General features: G+C 32.4%; 1 non-coding gene across 1 annotated transcript; it reads right to left on the minus strand.

Annotated features, from left to right (window-relative positions):
• Positions 1-1,780: 1,780 nt before the first annotated feature.
• Positions 1,781-1,884, minus strand: LOC126007400 (U6 spliceosomal RNA). Its single transcript, XR_007494976.1, has one exon. It is a non-coding gene; the product is annotated as a U6 spliceosomal RNA (small nuclear RNA).
• Positions 1,885-20,495: the final 18,611 nt, after the last annotated feature.

Consider the following 20,495-nt stretch of genomic DNA (forward strand, 5'->3'; position numbering starts at 1 on the left):
ATTTACAAATTTCAATATTATAACCATATTTTTCTGTGTATGTGTAAATAACACATTGTTATAAATATTTGAAAAATATTTGAAAAAATAATAAACTAATATAGAAAAGTAAACAATTTCTTTTACTTTTTTTACTCAATTTTCTTTCAATTCGCCCAGCGGTAATGCTTCACAAAGAAGAGGTGCTAAAATCTGTAGATGTTAACCATACCTTTAAATATTAAGACTTTTTTTTCTAATAAATCCTATGCTGAAACACTGATTTTCTGTAAATATCAGACATTTTTTCCCAAAAGCACAGCAATTTTATTCTCAGTTCATGAGAATTCTGCACTGCAGAATCTGTTAAAGACGATTTTATGCATTTTTCTAAATATAGAGTACTAGACCTCATTTATAAATAATAAACAGCTTTAGAATGTTTACATTTAAAGATCGTTTTATAAGTAAAAATTCTCAAGTACATCTATTAATTAGTACATAGACTTTTCTGAAATACTAATATTATTCAGAATTTATGTATTTGCAACTTAGAATACTCATGCATGTAGATTAAATATTAATTTTGTGATAATATAACAATTCCAAATATATTACAAATAGCCTAATTTTATATATATATATATATATACATATATATCTCAGAAGGGAGAAAATATAATTATGTAATAAGAGGTGTTTTTTTAAGACCTTTTCATATTTACTTTCCCTGTTTATCAAGAGAAATTATTTTTTCTCTCAATTTTGCTTCTTGGGAGGTCTTGTGTCACAAAAATTAACATACAATTCACCACAAATCAATTATCATTTTAAAAATAGATTCAAAGATTTTACAGTTGTAAATAACAATCATTTTGAACCAGACAAATATTACAGCAGATAACCTGAATTTGATCCTGGTTCTCTATAAGGTTGTGTTCCTCCCACCCAAAGCCCTCCAGGTGTGAATCCTTAGAGCAGAGACAAGAGGAAGCAGAGTATGGAGAAAAATTTTTTAAAAAAGAATAAATTAATAAAGGGTACAATAAAACTTATATTTTGCAAACTCAAAATTATGCTTATTTAAAAACATAATTGCAAAAGAAGTAGGAGATAGTTATTTGAATGATAATCTATAGTTTTGAAGAAATGCAATACATTTACTCAAATTCTTCAATATTTAAGAGTGCCATTTAAAAATGAGATATTTTCTATTTCTGAATGAGGACTTCAAAGCCATTCCTTCACTCTGCACCATATTGTCCTTAGATCTTCCTAATTAGCCATATAGGTGACTAAAGATCACTCTTATGTTAGTTAGAGTCATTGCATTTTTTGTTTAAAGCGGTATAGTATTTTACATAAAAGTAAGATGTTAACATAATATATTTAGTTTGTATACTAGTACACTACGATTACTTTCGGTCAGTGTCACAATTAATGCCAGTGACAAAAAATGTGTTAAGAATAAAATATTTTTAATGCAGTAGGAAGATAGAACTTGAACATTTATTTTTTTTTCTTTAATCTCTCAAACAAGCATTCTATCTCTTTCCCTCACTATCATTGTCATGGTAGTTGTCATTGTGGATAGTGCTGTAGATACTTTCACAACTCTTTAAGGCAAGTTTCATTTCACAAGTTGGTCCTTTCTCATTCAATTCTATTGTCTCTGGATATTATTGTCATACACACACACACACACACATACACACACACACACACAAATACACCAACATATGCATATACTGAGACATTTTCTTCCATTTCCTCTTTCAGAGCCAGTATATTCTTTTTTCTTTTAAATATGGAACGCTTCACATATTTGCGTGTCATCCTTCCGCAGGGGCCATGCTAATCTCTGTATGGTTCCAATTTTAGTATATGTGCTGTCGAAGCGAGCACTTTTTATTTTAATTTTTATTTTGGTTTTTGTTTTATTTTGTTTGTTTTTGGGTCACACCCAGCAGCGCTCAGGGGTTACTCCTGTCTCTGTACTCAGAAATCACTCCTGGCAGGCTTCGGGGGCCATATGGAATGCCGGCATTTGAACCACTGTCCTTCTGCATGCAAGGCAAATGCCCCACCTCCATGCTATCTCTTCGGCCCCATTAGAGTCAGTATATTCTTATTGGGCTTTATTTAAGTTAACCTTTCAAGGGGTGACATTAAAGTAATATTGGTTCAATACTAAAGAAAATGAGTTTGTTAAAGTAAAATAATTTAAAGTTTAAAACTGTAATATGAGGAAAAAGCTTATTTAATCCCTAAGAATAAAAATTGAACATTTTGCAACTTATGAATAGAGGAACAATAAATGAAGATATTACATTGGGCAAAACAGTAAATTCACAACTGAGAAAATATAAAGATGTTAACATTTATGTTAAAACTTCCTGCTGGTATTATTAAGAGAGCAATGAAGTTGTGATGAGTGGAAGGGAGCTTAGCAAGACTATTCAAGAGTCTAACCTTGTCACATTGTTTTAGATGACAACAAAATATATTGAAGATGTCAGAGATAAAAGTATAGATAGTGAATTGAAAAAGCAGAACAAGTCATGAGGTGGAGGGCCCATGGAATTAAAATTGATCTGATGGTAATTGAAGACACAGTACAGGATAAAGACTAGTGGGAATAGAACAGAAAAGAACATGGAAGGGTAATAAGATGAAATAGCACAAGTAAAAGTTAGAAGTAAAAATTTCACTAGAGAAGTTGATAATAAAATGGAAACCGAAAAGAATAGGCATCTGCAAGAAATAATATTGAAATGGAATAAGGATTATTGGGCTTGCCAGAGAATATAGTCTATAATGAAGAAAAAAACTAGTAAATCTTAAGGAGAGTATTGATAAAAAAAAATAAGGAAATTTTAAGTGTAAACATGTATAGAGAGCCTGGGCCAATTCATTTCATAATGGCAGAAGCTACATTATATAAGGAGTCTTAAATGAGTACACAGAGCTAAGAATGAGTTGTAATGGATCAAAATGAAACTGGATGACTGAACACCAAAATCTTTTCACAAATTGCCTCTTTAGGGACCTGAGATATAAGAAAGATAAGAGAAATTGCAAAGAAAAGACATACTTTGCAGCTGCAAAATCAATAAAGACTATGAAAAGTTAAGAAAGTGAAGGAAAAAGGTAAAGGTGTGTCTTAAGCACAAATGACAGGCAATGTGAATTTATTTTATTTTCTATATTTAGTAATATTAACATTTTTGGAACTGTCTTCTCTGTGATAATATTTTTACTAAATTTGTGTTAATACAAGACTCTGACATCTATTTATATTTTCTAGAGAATGAGTAAAATATCCCCTATCTGTTCCAAACACTGTTTAATTTCTCTCACTTCAAAATAATTGAAATAATAATTAAATAATTGAAAGAGTAATTGAAAAAATAATTGAAAGAAGTAAGGCATCAAACCAAAGTTTCTAGGCCTCCAAATTTATTGATAGTTGTTTTTATTAAATCAAACTACGAAAAACTCATTATAGAACTTTGTTAAAATTGTTAAACACAAAAATTTAAAATTCTACTTTATATGGTTAATGAACAATGTATTTTGGTGACTAATAGCTCTGCTTTTACTTCTAAATTTAATAAATCTAGCACTTGTAGAGAATAAAATCAACTTACATTCAGATAGCATGCATACCCACCAACTACATTCAAATTCATCTGATTTTGTCCACAATACTGATTTCTTTTTTATTATCACTCTAAGATTGCCTGTAGTCTCTAAAACTGCACACAGAAGCCAGAAATTTTTTTCTAAGTAAAAGACTTGCTTCTATTTCCAGGAGTAACAAAACCCAAACCTTCCCCAAGAGGAAATTGTTCCCTCCAATATCCTTAGAGAGTTCCTTTCTCTCCACATCCCCACAAGCACAACTTGATCTATTTCTTTGTGATGTGCGCCAATCTCTGTATTGTGAGTTGTTACCTCATAGTTGTTTTGATTCGCATCTCCCTGATGATTGTAGAGCATTTTTTTCACGTGTCTTTTGGCCAATTTTATTTCTTCTTTGACTGTCTGTCCATTTTTTTCTTCCCATTTTTTGATGGGATTAGATGTTATTTTTTTTCTTGTAAATTTCTGTCAGTGCCTTGCATATTTTGGATATTAGCTTCTTATCTGATGGGTATTGGGTGGATAGTTTCTCCCACTCAGTGGGTGGCTCTTGTTTTCTGGGCACTATTTCCTTTGAGGTGCAGAAGCGTCTCAGCTTAATATATTCCCATTGTTTATCTCTGCTTTTACTTGTTTGGAGAGTGCAGTATCCTGTAGATGCCTTAGTCTCTATGTCATGGAGTGTTTAACCTACGTGTTGTTCTATATACCTTGTGATTTCAGGTCTGATATCAAGATCTTTATTATATTTGTATTTTACCTTCGTAAAAGATGTTAGCTGGGGTCTGAGTTCTCATTTTTGCAAGTGGCTAACCAGTTGTGCTAACAACACTTGTTGAAGTGGCTTTCCTTGCTCCATTTAGGATTTCTTGCTCCTTTATCAAAAATTAGGTGATTGTATGTCGGGGGAAATTCTCAGAGTACTCAAGCCGATTAGACTGTTCTGAGGGTCTGTCTTTATTCCAATACCAGGCTTTTTTGATGACTATTTCTTTGTAATACAATTTAAAGTTGGGGAAAGTAATGACTTCCATATTCCTTTTCCCAAGGTTTGCTTTAGTTAATCGCGGGTGTGTATTGTTCCAAATGAATTTCAGAAGTGTTTGATCCACTTCTTTTGAAGACTGTCATTGGTATATTTAGAGGGGTCACATTAAATCTATACATTGAATTGGGGAGTATTTAATTATGTTAGTCCTACCAATCCATGAGCAGGGTATGTGTTTCTATATCCACGTGTCCTCTCTTATTTCTTGGAGCAGGGTTTTATAGTTTTCTTTGTATAGTTCCTTCACGTCATTAGTCAAGTTGACTCCAAAATATTTGAGTTTGTGTGACATTAATGTGAATAGGGTTTTTTTCTTAGTGTCCATTTCTTCCCTATTATTATTGGTGTATAAAAAGACCATTGATTTTTGTGTGTTAATTTTGTAGCCTGTCATATTGCTATATGAATCTATTACTTCTAGAAGCTTTTTGGTGAAGCCTTTAGGGTTTTCTAAGTAGAGGATCATGTCATTTGCAAACAGTGAGAGCTTGACTTCTTCTTTTACTATCTGGATTACTTGATATCTTTTTCTTGCCTAATAGCTATAGCAAGTACTTCCAGTACTATGTTGAATAGGAGTGGTGAGAGAGGACAGCCTTGTCCTTTAGAGAGAAATTTTAGAGAGAAAGCTTTCAGTTTTTATCCATTGATGATAATATATACCATTTGCTTCTGGTAGATGGCCTTAACTATGTTGAGAAAGGTTCCTTTCATTCCCATCTTCCTGAGTTTTTATGAAGAATGGGTGTTGGAACTTATAAAATAAAAAAATGCTTTCTCTGAGTCTATTGATATAATCATGTGATTTTTATTTTTCTTGTTGTTGATGTTGTGTATTATATTGATAAATTTACAGATGTTAATCCATCCTTGAATTCCTGCGATGAAAGCTACTTGATCATAGTGAATGATCTTTTGGATGAGGCATTGGATCCTGTTTGCCAGGATTTTGTTTAGGGTCTTTGCATCCGTGTTCATCAGGGATATTGGTTTGTAATTTTCTTTTTTGGCAGCATCTCTGTCAGGTTTTGATATCAAGGTGATGTTGGCTTCATATAAACTATTTGGAAGTTTTCCCTTTTTGTCAATTTCATGAAAGAGCCTAGCCAGAATTGATAGTCGTTCCTCTTGAACGTTTTGAAAGAATTCATTAGTGAATCCATCTGGGCCTGGACTTTTGTTTTTGGGCAGACATTTGATTAACATTTTAGTTTCCTCAATAGTGATGAGGGTTTTTAGATATGCTATATTCTACTTATTCAACCATGGAAGCTTAAAAAAGTCCAAGAATTTATTCATTTCTTCCAGGTTCTCATGTTTATTGGCATAGAGTTTCTCAAAGTAGTCATTGATTACCCTTTGAATCCCTGCAATATCTGTAGTGATCTCCCCCTTTTCATTTTAACATGGGTTATCAATTTTTCTTTCTCTTTTTTGTGAATTTTGCCAAATGTCTATCAAGCTTGTTTATTTTTTCAAAGAACCAACTTCGGCTTTCATTGATTCTTCTCATTGAATTTTTGGGTTTCCACTTCATTGGCTTCTGCTCTAAGCTTTGTTATTTTCTTCTATTTCCCTAGTTTTGGTTCCTTTTGTTGATCATTTTCTAATTTTATAAGCTGTGTCATTATGCTATTCAGGTATGCCCCTTCTTCTTTCCTGATGTGTGCTTGCAAAGCTATAAATTTTCCTCTCATACTGTTTTTGATGTTTCCTATAGAGTCTGATAGTTTGTGTCTTCATTGTCATTTGTTTTTAGGAAAGTTTTGATTTCCTCTTTGATTTCACCCTTGATTCAGTAGTAGGCTGTTTAATTTTCAGGTGTTAAAAGTTTTTCTTTGGTGCCCCTATGTTAATTTCCAGGTGTTAAAAGTTTTTCTTTGGTGCCCCTATGTAGCTCATATCTAATATGAGATCCTTGTGGTCAACAAAGGTAGCCTGCAAAATTTCTATCCTCTTGATTTTATGCATGTATGTTTTATATGCTAGCATGTGGTCTATCCTGGAGACTGTCCCATGTACAGTGGAGAAGAATATATATCCATGTTTCTGGAGATGGATTATCCAATACATATCTACTAGGCCTCTTTCTTCCATTTTTCTTTTCAGGCTAGTATATTTTTTTGGGTTTCAATTTGGTTGATCTATCAAGTGTTGACAAGGTCATGATGATGTCTCCCAAATTATTGTGTTATTATTTATGTTCTCTTTCAAATTTGCGAAAAATTTTATTAGATATTTTGCTGATCTCTCATTGGGTGCTTATATGTTTAGTGGTACATTTTCTTCCTGTTGCACATATCCCTTGATTAGTAAGAAGTGTCCTTCTTTGTTCCTTACAACTTTTCTGAGTATAAAATTTGTATCATCTGATATTAATATGGCCACTCCAGCTTTTTTAAGGGTTTTGTTTCTTCCATCTTTTGATTTTGAGTTTATGTTTGTTCTGACAATTCAGGTGTGTTTCCTGTAAGCAGCAGTAGGTTGGATTCATCATTTTGATCCATTTAGCCACTTTGTGTCTCTTAATTGAGGGAGATGATAGTCATGGGATTTAATGTCATCTTTGTGTATAAGTTTGGCGTGTCTGTTGGTCTATCTTGTCTTAAAATTTCAGTTTTTCCTTTCAGGCTGGTTTTGCATCTGTAAAGTTTATGAGCTGTTGTTTATCATTTTTATTTTGATTTTATAATTTTTATTTTATCATTTTATTTTATCATTTTCTTTTTTGCTTATTCTTTTTTTTTCTTGCAAGATAGGGTTTGGGTAGCATAAGGTTTAGGATACATACAAGTCATGTGACTTAGGTCTGATCTCTGGCTCCACATGGACTCACACAATGTGACCATAGAGGACCTTGAGCTGTTGCTGTGTTTGGCAACACAACTTTGTTACTTCCTAGGACTGTTCAATCAATAGACATGGCTAGGTATAATAAAGAGTCATTCTTTGTTCCCAGTAAAGTCCCCTACATAAATAAATTAAATTAGTATCAATAACATACACAGATAACTAAATATTTCTTATTGTGTATAACTGCTTCTCATTTTTAAATTAGTATAATATTTGAGTTATTCATAATAAAATATCTCAATGTAATAAATTATATGGCTATAAATGTTTACATCCTGAGAAGCCAAGTGAAAAATATTACTATAGAACACTCTTTTTATGTAAAATAAGTTTATGAAAAAAATTTGGGCCACACCTTGTGGTGTTCAGATTACTCCTTGTTCTGCATTTGAAAATCATACTTTGCAGGTTCTGGGGATCATATGTGATACCATAAATCAAAGCATGGTCAGTCCTAGGTTGTTTGAGTGCAAAGCAAATATCTTACCCATTGTGTTATTGCTTAGGTCCCTAATTTATTTATTTAAATAAAAGCAGTTTTATCTGAAAATAATGTAATAAGCAAGGCAGCCATTATCACTCATAGCTTTGCCAAAACATGTTTATGATATCAACATTATTCACAGATCTTTTCTTTATTAATTTTTGGTACTTTTTATATTGTTGTTACATTGCTGTGCAATAGTACAAATGTTTACTGTTTTTTTTTTTTTTTAGGTTTTTGGGCCACACCAGTTACTTCTCACTATGCACTTAGAAATTGCTCCTGCCTTCGGGGAGCATATGAGATGCTGGGGGATCAAAGTGTGGTTTGTCCTAAGTCAGCCACATGCACCGCAAATGCCCTACCACTGTGACACTGCTCAGGCCCTCATATTTACATGTATTATAGTAAGAATGTTATTTCTATGAAAGTACCAATATTACTTCTCCACTGTTCATATGATTTCTTCAACTTCCAAGAAATTCAGTCTCTTTAACTATATTTAGCATTAAAAGCATTTGTGAATTCAATGAAAATGTTAAACAAAATATAAAGTAGAAATCACATAATTAAAGTGAATGAGAGAGAAATATTTTTACTTAAAATAATATTTAAGGAATGTTCATTAGACATGGAATATGAAAAAAACAAGTTTCCCTACAAAGTGATCAAATCTTTTATAATATATACATTTTTATAATTGAAGCAACACTGATTTTAACAGCGCCTTTATTCTAGAAGTAAATATTTTATTAAATCATTCTCTAGATTTATAGCTTTAGTTATTACTTAAGAATATTGATAGTTTTTATCATCATAAACTTTTTCTTTTTCTGTAGTGCATCATGTTGAGCACTTGTTGGATATGCCAATGTAAGAGATTCACTATGCCTATCCTAAAAAAACTCACAGAGCCTAAAGTTTATAGAAAAATAAACAGATTAACACAGTCATTCAGTACAGGATTATGGTGGCCTTGAAAGATTTACTCACAAAATACTCTGTCAACCACCCCAATGCCTGTATTATAGAGACATTAAAGTCCTGTTTGAGGTATTGATTTTTGCAACATCAAATCTAAAAAAAAAATTACATTTCAAATCAGCAGTATCATTGAAAAAAATGCCAAAAATAAGTTAAAAGTTTTAGAAATAGAAATTGGAACAAAAAGAGAAAAAGAATGCGTAATTCTGTCAAAAACAGAGATTGAGACCGATTATAAAGTCGATGTTTTATGTTTTATAATATATTTTATAAATATTTATTTTGACCAATTTGTCTGAAAGCTACTGAAAAACAAAAATATAAGTGGGATACTCATACTTATATCAGAAAACTATGTAATGTTTTAGCTCACAAACTAAGAGAAACAGATGAATGGAAACATAATAGTAGTGGGAGATTTCAATATGCTACTCTCTTGTAGACCTAAAGTTATTTTACATTAACATATTCATAATTTTTTACTTATTTTTGGCGAAGTCATTGCAAAGTCAGAGGTATAGAAAGATTTTTGAATGGCAATAATATATTTCTACCTAACTCTCAGAGAGCTAAACTGACTGGTTTCTTGTTTATTTTTTGTCATTTTATTTAAGCCATTGTGATATACAAAATTAGTCATAGCTCAATTTTAGACATAAAATGTTTCAGGACCAATCCCATCACCAATGTCAACCTTCCTCCACCAATATTTTCAGAGTGCATGCACTGTCACTACCCACACACAGACTTGTCAGAGTAACAGGCCCACTTTTAATTTTTTAATTTCAGTTGTTGAAGTTATATAGATTTGGTTTTTGGGCCACACCCAGTGACGCTCAGGGGTTACTCCTGTCTATGCACTCAGAAATCACTCCCGGCTTGGGGGACCATATGGGATTCTGAGGTCCGTCCTGGATCAGCAGTGTGAAAGGCAAATACCCTTCCCGTTGCACTATAGATCCAGCCCCTGGGCTTCATAATTTTTATTGTTGACTTTGCCTGAATATTTGGTTATAACCTTCTTTTTTATTGCTGTTTTTTGGGGCCACACCTGGCAACATTCAGGGGTAATGTTACTCCTGGCTCTTAGTTTAGAAATCACAGAAATCATTCATGGCAGGCTCAGGGGACCAGATGGGATTCCAGGTCCATTTGGATCAGCAGCATGCAAGGCAAATGCTCTACTGCTGTGTGATTGCTCTGGCTCCCTTAGTTATATCTTTCTTAAAAGCAAAAATGTACCTGAGACCTTTTTGCCTTTGTCTCCAATCTTTTTTATTTTATATTTGGGTTTCTCCTCGACTCAATTTATTCCTTTGTTCTCACTATACTCTCGGGCTTAGAATGTTCTTGACAACTCTAATTAAAATAATTGTATTTTTCATGCTGTTATTCTAAATATCACATTTAAATAATATAATGCATTTATTTTTGTTCATATGTCTTACTTTATTTAATATAATATTTTCCAGTACCATTCATTTTGTAGTGAATTGCATGGTGGCATCATTCCTTACATCCATATTGCATTTCATTTTATATATCTACCACAGCTTCATGATCCACTTGTCTGTTGTTGGACATCTAGGTTAATTCAATTCCAACACTTAGCTATTGTACAATTCATTGCTGCAATGAATAGTGGTATACATATATAGGTTTGGATGAGTGCTTTACTTGCTTAGTGGTAGATTTCCAAAAGCAGGATTGCTGGGTCATTTGGGTCAAATATGAGTTTACTGTGAACTTGCAAACCGTTTCTATAGAGGCTGGACCAGACAACATTTCCACAAAAATTGAATGAGAGTTACTTTTTCACCACAAAATTGTTTCTAATATTTCTGTGATGTGCCATCCTTATTGGTGTAATATGACACTTAATTGTCATTTTGATTTATAGTTCACTAATAAATGATGATGAGAATTTTTTGTTCATATTAGCCATTTGTTGTTCTTCCTCAGAGAGGTATCTCTTCATTTTCTCTACCCATTTTTAATAGGGTTTTTGGTTTTGCAGGTTAACTTCATGAAGACTTTGAATGTTTTAGATATCAACCCTTTATCTGATAAAGTGAGTAGAACTATTTTATTCACTATGTCAGCTATTTTTAATTTTATTTTGCCATACAGAAACTCTTTATTTTGATGTAGTCCCATTTATTCAAATTTTATTCTATAGCCTTTACCATTGGCATGATATCATGGAAGACTTCTTTGAGGTCTAGATCTTGAATTGTTCTGCCTATACTTTACTCAATGTCTGACCTCAAGGACTTTGTTCCACTTTGCATTCACTTCTGATAAGGTGTTTTATATAGATCCATCTTTAATTTCTTACATGTAGTTATTCACTTGTCCCAATACCATATGCTAAAGTGACTTTATTGCACTTTGTGTTCTCATAATATTTGTCAAAAATTAATTGTCTGGGCCAGATAGACAACACAGCAGCATTTGACTTGCAAGCAACCGACCCAGGACGTAAGGTGGTTGGTTCAAATCCTGGCATTCTATATGGTCCCCTGTGCCTGCCAGGAGCTATTTATGAGCATATAGCCAGGAGTAATCCCTGAGTGCCACTGGGTGGCCCAAAAACCAAAAAAAAAATTAATTGTCATCTATTTGAGGGGTTGGTTGTCACTAGATCTTTTATTTTGGCCCATTTTTCTGAAAGACACTAAAATAACCTGGGTTAGCAACACTTATTTCAGTGAACTAAGTAATGTTTCTCTCACAAACCAAGAGAAGGACATGGATGAAAATATGATAGTGGTAGAAGATTTCAGCATGCTGCAATCAACACTGATCAACTAGACAGAAAATCATGAAGGATATAAGAGCACTAAATGAGGAACTAGAAGAGCTGAGACTAATGGAAGTATGCAGGGCCTTGCATTCTCAAAAACAACTAAATACATGTTCTTCTCTATTGTACATGAAACATACTCTATGGTAGATCACATTTTAGGACATAAAGTTTAGGACATAAAACTAACAAAAGCAGTAATTAGGTAATTATGTAATCATATCAATATAATTCTACTTAAGGAAATAAGAAAAGTTAAATTTAACAACCTAAAATCACACCTTAAATATCTATAAAACCAACAACAAAGAAACCCAAGAAAAAATAGAAAAAATAAATAATGAAAATCACAGCAGAACTCAATGATCTAGATAGAACTCAGGATCCAATAAAAGAATAAATGTTACAGGGATCTGGTTTTTAAAAGAATTAACAAGATAGACAAACCATTGGCATGAAGCAAAAGAAAAATAACGAGAAAGTGGGTGGTTGTTTATAATATTCATCTCCTGAATTTTTCCATTATGCAGAAGCATCTGTTATTTCTTGAAAACATACCTTTTTCCATTTCTCTCCATTTGTAAATATTCACATTTGTAATACTTTTCTAAATAAAATGATTTTGCTTTAGAAGCTCTGCCTTCTTGATCCAACATCCATAATCACTACTTTTGCCCTACTTTTCCACTCCTCTATCATTCTCTGCAGAGATATCAATATAACAAATCTCTAGGTATGTCAGTATTTGGCTAAAATCACCAATGCTTTTTGGGGAGGCTGAGGGGGATAAGTTTGGGCATTCTCCCCTCTTCCTGCATTCTACCACTTTAAGGAGATTTAGCACCTGAAAACATACCACACAAAAAAAACACGTATCAGTAATTCTTGGACAACTTTATATGTTTGATGCTGTTATTCCCATTGAAACATACCAATTAGGGTGCCAATGTGTAGACTAAATCACTTAATGTTCAGAAACAAATAAAATAACAGAATTATCAGCTAGCAGCAAGAGCACTAAATTTTCTGCCAATGTTAATAGCCTCATTAGAGCTTTAATAATTTTCAGAAATTTCCTTGTCACTGTAGTTTATTTTTAATTTTCTTTCTTCTCTTTCTTTTACTTTTTCCATTCTTTTATATATAAATTTACTCTCATTTATCTGGAAACAAATATATTTTAGTCTAGTATGAAAACTATATAATCGCATATTCTTTAAGTAAAATAAATAAATTATTAAAAAATTAAAATATTATTTTACCTTACTAAAGAAACAAACAAAAAAGATATCTGCTCCATAAACAAAATTCATTTACTTGTTATATTCATAGTAATAATTGGACTTCTACATAAAATCTAGGTTCCCCAAGAGAAGGTGTCTAATAAATCCTAGATATTGCATGTAACCCTCTTAATAGTCTGATAAAAGCTAATTCCATGTCTTCCTAGATACAAGACAAGTGACCATAAATTTCTGGTTGCTTATGGTAAGTATATTTAATGTTCACTACATTCATTGCTGCTATTATTTTTTGGGGGGTCACACCCAGCATCACTCAGGGGTTACCTCCTGGCTCTATGCTCAGAAATCGCTCCTGGCAGGCTCAGGGGACCATATGGGATGCAGGATTTGAACCACTGACCTTCTGCATGAAAAGCAAATGCTTTATCTCCATGCTATCTCTCTGGCCCCTGTTGCTATTATTATTTTTTTTTTTGGTTTTTGGGCCACACCCGGTGACGCTCAGGGGTTACTCCTGGCTATGCGCTCAGAAGTCGCTCCTGGCTTGGGGGACCATATGGGACGCCGGGGGATCGAACCGCGGTCCGTCTCCTAGGCTAGCGCAGGTAAGGCAGGCACCTTACCTCCAGCGCCACCGCCCGGCCCCCTGTTGCTATTATTTTTAAGAATTAACTTTAAAATTGAATAATAAATAAAACAAAATTTTTTTAGATTTTTATTTTAGATATTTCTGGATCTAAGAAGATATCAAAAAAGAAATAAAGAGATGCCATTAGACAGATTATTTTTTATTTAAACAACTGTATTACATACATGATTGTGTTTGGATTTCAGTCATGTAAAGAACACCACCCATCACCAGTGCAACATTCCCATCATCAATGTCCCAAATCTCCATTAGACAGAATTTTAGCTATTAAAATAGTGAGAGGGAAAATAGTTCTAAAAATAAAACTTTTTTTTATCAGGATAATTTCAGACTATCAAAACCAAAAACATGATCGATAATTTTATTTAGATATGAAGATCAGTTTGGTATCTCCTTTGGAATAAGACTCTAGAGTAATCATCACTCATTAAACGTGCATATGACAATACAGTATGTACCAGAAAAAGGTTTTGTTCAGGGAAATTAGAAGATATGTTAGGAAGAGACAAAAAAAAATGATGAAGTTCTAAACAATTTTGGATACGTAGGCAAGTGAAGCCAGGAAGAATATTAAAAAATATTTGATACTTTCTATCATAAACAAAAAAGTTCTCTCTGGCAGTGATCTACTTGGAAACATAATAGATAATATCTCTGGCCTTAATTCAGTGAAGGATTTCCCATTCATGATAATTCTAGTAATTTTTTAATTTTAATCATTTTATTTTTACTGTTTTATATAATCTGGAGGATCCATAGCAGAACTTGAGCAGACAACAAGCTTTAGATGTCAACCATCATGAAACTACTTGCCCGTGAAGAATATTAAAGATAGGGGGATATGTCGGATATGAAGAAAACATCCACAAAACAAATACATTTATTTAGAAACTTGATGATCCCGTGCCAGTGGTGAAAAGAGATAAATTAAGGGACTCTTAATTTGAACTACCTGAATGCAGGCATCAGTAAAAAAAGCTTTGGTTATGGGGGTCCTGTATTCACTCTTTATTTATTTATTTATTTATTTATTTATTTATTTATTTATTTATTTATTTATTTCCGTAGGGGGTGCTGCATTCAAGCCCTCTCTCCTGAAGGAAGGCAATCCAATCGATTACATTTTTTTAGCTTCCTCTTCCCAACTAACATGTCTTTTGAGATGTAAAAAGCCATTTAGCTTGATTAGCATTAGATAGGAATCTGCCCTTCCACAGGTTGATTGTCCCTGAACAATAAATACTGTACATGGTGAATAGTCAGGGCACTTAGACTATGAGGAGATTTTATATATTATGTCTGTCTTTTTTTTTTAAATTTTTTAAATTTATTTTATTTATTGAGTGGTTTGTGAGCCATACCCGGTGGCGCTCAGGTGCCACTCCTGACTCTACACTCAGAAATCGCTCCTGGCAGGCTCTGGGAATCATGGGATGCTGGGAAATGAACCAGGTCACTCCCGGGTCAATCCCATGCCAGGCAAACACCCTACCACCCTACCTCTGTGCCATCTCTCTGGCTCCTGTCTTGTTTCCACATAAGGATCCTGCTTCAGGCCTGTTTACTCAGGGCTGACATAAGGGAAATCGGGCAAAAAATCAGGCAAAATATTATCATCAGATATATTTCTAGAAAGGTAAGAATATATTATATTATCATAAAAGTAACAATAAGAACATTATATATATATTGGTTTTTGGGCCATGATCTGTGATGCTAAGGAGTGACTTCTGGCTATGCACTAAGAACATTTTATATTTTAAAAGCATTTATTCATTGTATCATTTTTATTTGTTCAGGAATGAGTTTCAATCATACAAACTACATCACCCTTTAGTGAATATTTCCCGCCAACAATGCTTACTATTTCTATCCCTCTCTCCTCCCTGCCTGACTCTGGGATAGATATTTTATTTCTCTCTGTCTCTGTCCCTCTTTTTTTTTTTTTTTTGACATTGTAGTTTGCACATTTGTTATCATTTTATTAAGGAAGATATTCAAGCATAATATGTGTTGCTAAGATCAATTTATAGACTTTTCATTGTATGTTGCCAAAATAATATTTTTAGTGAATTTAGTAAATGTGTTTTCTTTTCTGCTTGTTTCCTAACTTTTTTTTTAATTAATAATTTTTATTTTGACCAAAGTGGATTACAAAGCATTCACAGTAGTATTTTAGGTACATAATGACATAGAATCAGCAGCATTTCCACCACCAATGTTTTCCTCCCTCCACCCCTGTTCCCAGCATGTATCCCATATGCCCCTCGGGCTGCTAGTGTAAGTGGTCCCCTCTGTGTCTAGCATGTTGTAGATTGGGTATTGATTCTGTTGTAGTTGGCTTTGAATTTGGTGTTTAAGTCTGATCATTTATTATTTCTACTCAATGTTCATACGACTGTTTGGTCTTGATGCCCTCCATTATTTCCCCCTCAATTTGTGAGGCAGAACAAGTTTTAAAAACTTTTTCTTTTGAAAAAATTGGTCATTTATTAGAAAAATTGTAAAAATAAAATAAAGTCAGAAAACAATTCTCAAGACTGTCTGAACACTGTTGTGAGAAATAAGTAAGAATTATTACATAACCTGCTTACTTAGGTAAAATAATCAAAGTACATATGATGATACCGTTTTTGAAAGTGAATACATGTGGATTCTACACCGGCATAAGAAAATGAGATAAGTTAGGAGAATTCTATTCACACAGTGATATATTATAATAATGCATGCTTTTATATGACAAACTTAATTTTACTTGTAAAATCAATCATTAGTATGATTAGTTTTTAATTTTTTTATATTTAAGGCTCCAGATTTGGTTCACACCCAGTGGTTTTCAGGGCTTATTCCTGCTTGACACTTAGAAACAGAATATTCATAATTCCAGTGACTGAACCTCAGCCAGCTATATGAAAGCAAATCTTTCTCACTGAATTCTCTCTTTGTCACTGATTTCTGATGTTTTCTTCATTATTTTAATCCTTTGTTTAATTTTTTTTTGTTTCTTTTTTGGATGTTTCTTAAATCATGTCCTCTAGAATACTGATTTGATCCTCGCTCTGTCAATCTGTTACATTTCATTATAATAATTTAGTTAGTTCTTTTAGTTCAATTGTTTAAGATTAAAGTTTTATCACTTTTTCTTTATCGAAACTCTCACTTGTTATCTTTAATTCAGTTTAAAGTCTAATTTTGAATTTCTCATAAAGAAATGTAGAGAACTCTTGGGTTCTTATAGGAGATTACCAAACCTCTTTTTCTTTTTTTACATTAATTGTTAGTGCAGATGAATTCCTGTGATTTTTCATTGTTTAAGATTCTATTTGGGTGTGAACAGTCTGAGTGGCAATGTATTGATTGAACCTGCTCACTCACAACCCCAGGAACAAGGATGATGATGAGTGTTTATTAACTCAAGCTCTTTTAAAATTTGAATGTTACTCTGAAATTCTAATTTGAATGGATCAGTTCAGAAACCTCATTTAGCAGGCTGGGAATTTGCTCTGTTCTTCCTTCCTCTAAGGTGGAATAGAGTCCATGCACATGTGCATTTGTGATTCAATAAATGAAAATGGGGAAGAGGACAGTGTTAAATGGAACACTCCCTATTTGTGTCCTAGCTATAGAATTTCTGTTGAGTACTACAATTTTTTTTTATTCTAAAGATGCTGAATTGTGTATGCTGGAATACTCAATGAGGAGAAAAATCTGGACTATCACATGGCCCATTACCAATTTGAGCCTTTTCACAATATGCAGTTCTTTGTCTGAATATTTCTAATTCCTATGTTGTGGAGACTGGGAAATGCTGGAACAGTTTGACAGATGATTTTTATTTAATAAATAAAAATTCATAAATGGTAACTAAGAGTGAATAGTGAATTTGCAATGATATATATGTAAAGTGCATACTACTCTGCAGATGTTAGTATGAAACAATAAAATAAAATAAATAAAATAAAAATAAAATAAATTTAAAAAGGAAATATTATGATAAAGACCAAAGAAATGTAAACAAAATCAAAATAAGAATTTACCAAAATTACTTGAGCAGCCAATGGACATTTGAAAACATGTACCTTCTATACAACAGCATGACAATTCAAATGAGAAATTAAATTATTTAAATTGGCACAACATTTTTTTACCAAAATATGGAAATGTAGGAAATGTGGAAATGTAGGAAATGTAGGAAAGTGGAGCTTTTTCATATTATAGATTCTTGTGTGAAAACATTTTTCACAAAATTGGAAAGCAATTCAGTAAATTGAAATGCAAATTTATTCCACAATACATTTCCTTTAGAAACTCTAGGTATATCTCTATGTATTATCCATATTCTGTAATGTTTGCTATCACTGTTTATAATAGAAATTATAATTTAGGGACCGGAGCAGTGGCACTAGAGGTAAGGTGCCTGCCTTGCAAGCGCTAGCCTGGGAGAGACTGAGGTTCAATCCCCCAACCTCCCATATGGTCCCCCCAAGCCAGGAGAGATTTCTGAGTGCATAACCAGGAGTGACCCCTGAGCGTCAAATGGGTGTGGCCCAATAAAACAAAAACAAACAAACAAAATTATAATTTAGTGAAAATAAAATTTTTCTGAGATAAGAAATCTCTATATATAAATACTAAGATCATAAAAAATCCTAAATACATCTAAAGTTTATAAGCTATTAAATAATTTTATATTAAAATTAATCTTTAAAACTTTATAATGAAACAGAAGTACTGCAATACTGGAATCCTTATAGTTCTGTGATTTGAGGCCATTTCCTGTTATGCTCAGGAAACCAAGAAATATAAGGGTTTGAACTTGGGAATGGTCACATGCAATGTGATTACTTTAACAAATTCACTAGTTTCTAATATTTTCTAAGATCTGTGTGGTATTAACTATTTCTGGTCATAAATTATTTATTGATAACTGAGATTTAGGTGCATTTTATATAAAAACTAATTTTGAACCTGATAAAACAGTATTATTTAAAAACTTCTTTATACAAGGAGGCCTTGTTAATTTTAAGTTAATTTTTAACATTCTTACAGCTTCAGTTTTATTTTAAATATATGTAAATTCATGGATAATCAATATTTTTGAAATTTTTGAGAACAGAAAAATAAAAAAGTCATGGGATGTCTGATAAGTTTTTGTGATAAACACTTTAAGTATTATACTTCAAAAGATTTGAGGTTTCTTTAAAGTGCTCTCTTACAGGTTTTTCTTTTAACATTTTAGACACATTTGGATTTTCTAAAGCTAGGTATCAAGACAAAAAGATTCTGCAGAACATGCAATATCCTATCTGTCATGGGAGGCTTTTCTGCCATTTCTGCAAAATCTCTTTTTTGGCATTGTTCTCCTTAGAATGGAAAAAAAAAGATTTATAAGTTCAACCTGAAAAGAAATGTCATTGAACTTTTCCAAAATTACTAACAAGTCTTGTTAGAAGTCATCTGTTTCTATATGATCATTAGATTGTCTCTAAATTTTGCATTGAAAACTGTCCTGATAGTTGTAGTGGCTGATCTTAATTTTTTACTTACTCACTGAAGAACATTTAATACTCCAATTTCACCAATATACCAATAAACACAAAAATAAACAAGCAATGATTACTTTAAGAAAGAAATTGGACATGAGCTTAACAGTGATCTAAAATTCTCTTTTTTCCAGGTCAAAGAAATAGCATGCCAATAGGGTTTTTGCCTTGCACATGGTTGACCTAGGGGATATCCCCAGCATTCCAAATAGTCCTCTGAGTCAGTCATGACTAATTTCTGAGCTCAAAGACAGAAATAATTTCTGAGCATTATCAGGTGTGGTCCAAAAGCAAAACAAAACAAAATTAAGCTAAAAATTATCTCTTTTCCAAACATTAAATAATAATACTTGGTGGACATGAACTGAGTGCTGTAATGCAAACGAACCACATTTTGAAACACAAAAATGTGCCAGTAAATTTATAAATAATAAAATCATAGTAATTATCTTTCAACTGTGTACAATAATATGAGAAATCACCGTAAATGAAAGTAAAAAAAGGTTCAATCACTTGAATATTAGAACATACTACTCAATAACTATTGGGAACATTAAGAAATAAAGGAAGTCTTAAAATCCTGGAAACAAATTAGATGGACATAGCATCTCTCAGAAGATATATAACAAAGTGAAAATCCTTTTATAAAGTAATATAAAATATATAAAAATATAAAAATTATATAAAGTAAATGTAAATTTCTGTCAGAAACAAGAAAACATCAAATAAATAGTAAAGAATCTCAATATAGGGAAACCAAAAAAAAAGCAGTAGCAGCAGAAAAATGAAAGAAAGGAAAAGAAATAGTCTAAAGTCAGTAGAAGGAACTAATTATAATATATATTTGAGGCCTAATCAGGTACAGCAGGTATTGTTGTATGAAGGTTACCTTGCATGCAGCTGACCAGATTTAAAACCTAGCAATCCATATAGTTCACCTTGTATTTCCAGGAGCAATTTCTGTTTGTAGTGCTAGCAATAATTCCTGAGCATCACCAGGCATATAGCTCCAAAACAAAACAACAAAAATACCTTAGAAGAAAATATAGTATATTTTTAAATCATACAAATTACCAATAAAAATGTGCTTTTGAACTTTGAACAACTCATAGTTAGGAGCAGAGGTCTACAAGAAAACTATTATAGGGTTAAAATATGAAAGGCAGTATCAGTGGCTAAAAGAAACATAAAACCATGCTCCACATAATTATTCATCAAAGAAATGCAAATCAAATCAACAATGATATACCGATTCACTCT

This window comes from Suncus etruscus, chromosome 4 (assembly GCF_024139225.1).
Source record: "Suncus etruscus isolate mSunEtr1 chromosome 4, mSunEtr1.pri.cur, whole genome shotgun sequence".
NCBI classification, from domain to species: domain Eukaryota; kingdom Metazoa; phylum Chordata; class Mammalia; order Eulipotyphla; family Soricidae; genus Suncus; species Suncus etruscus.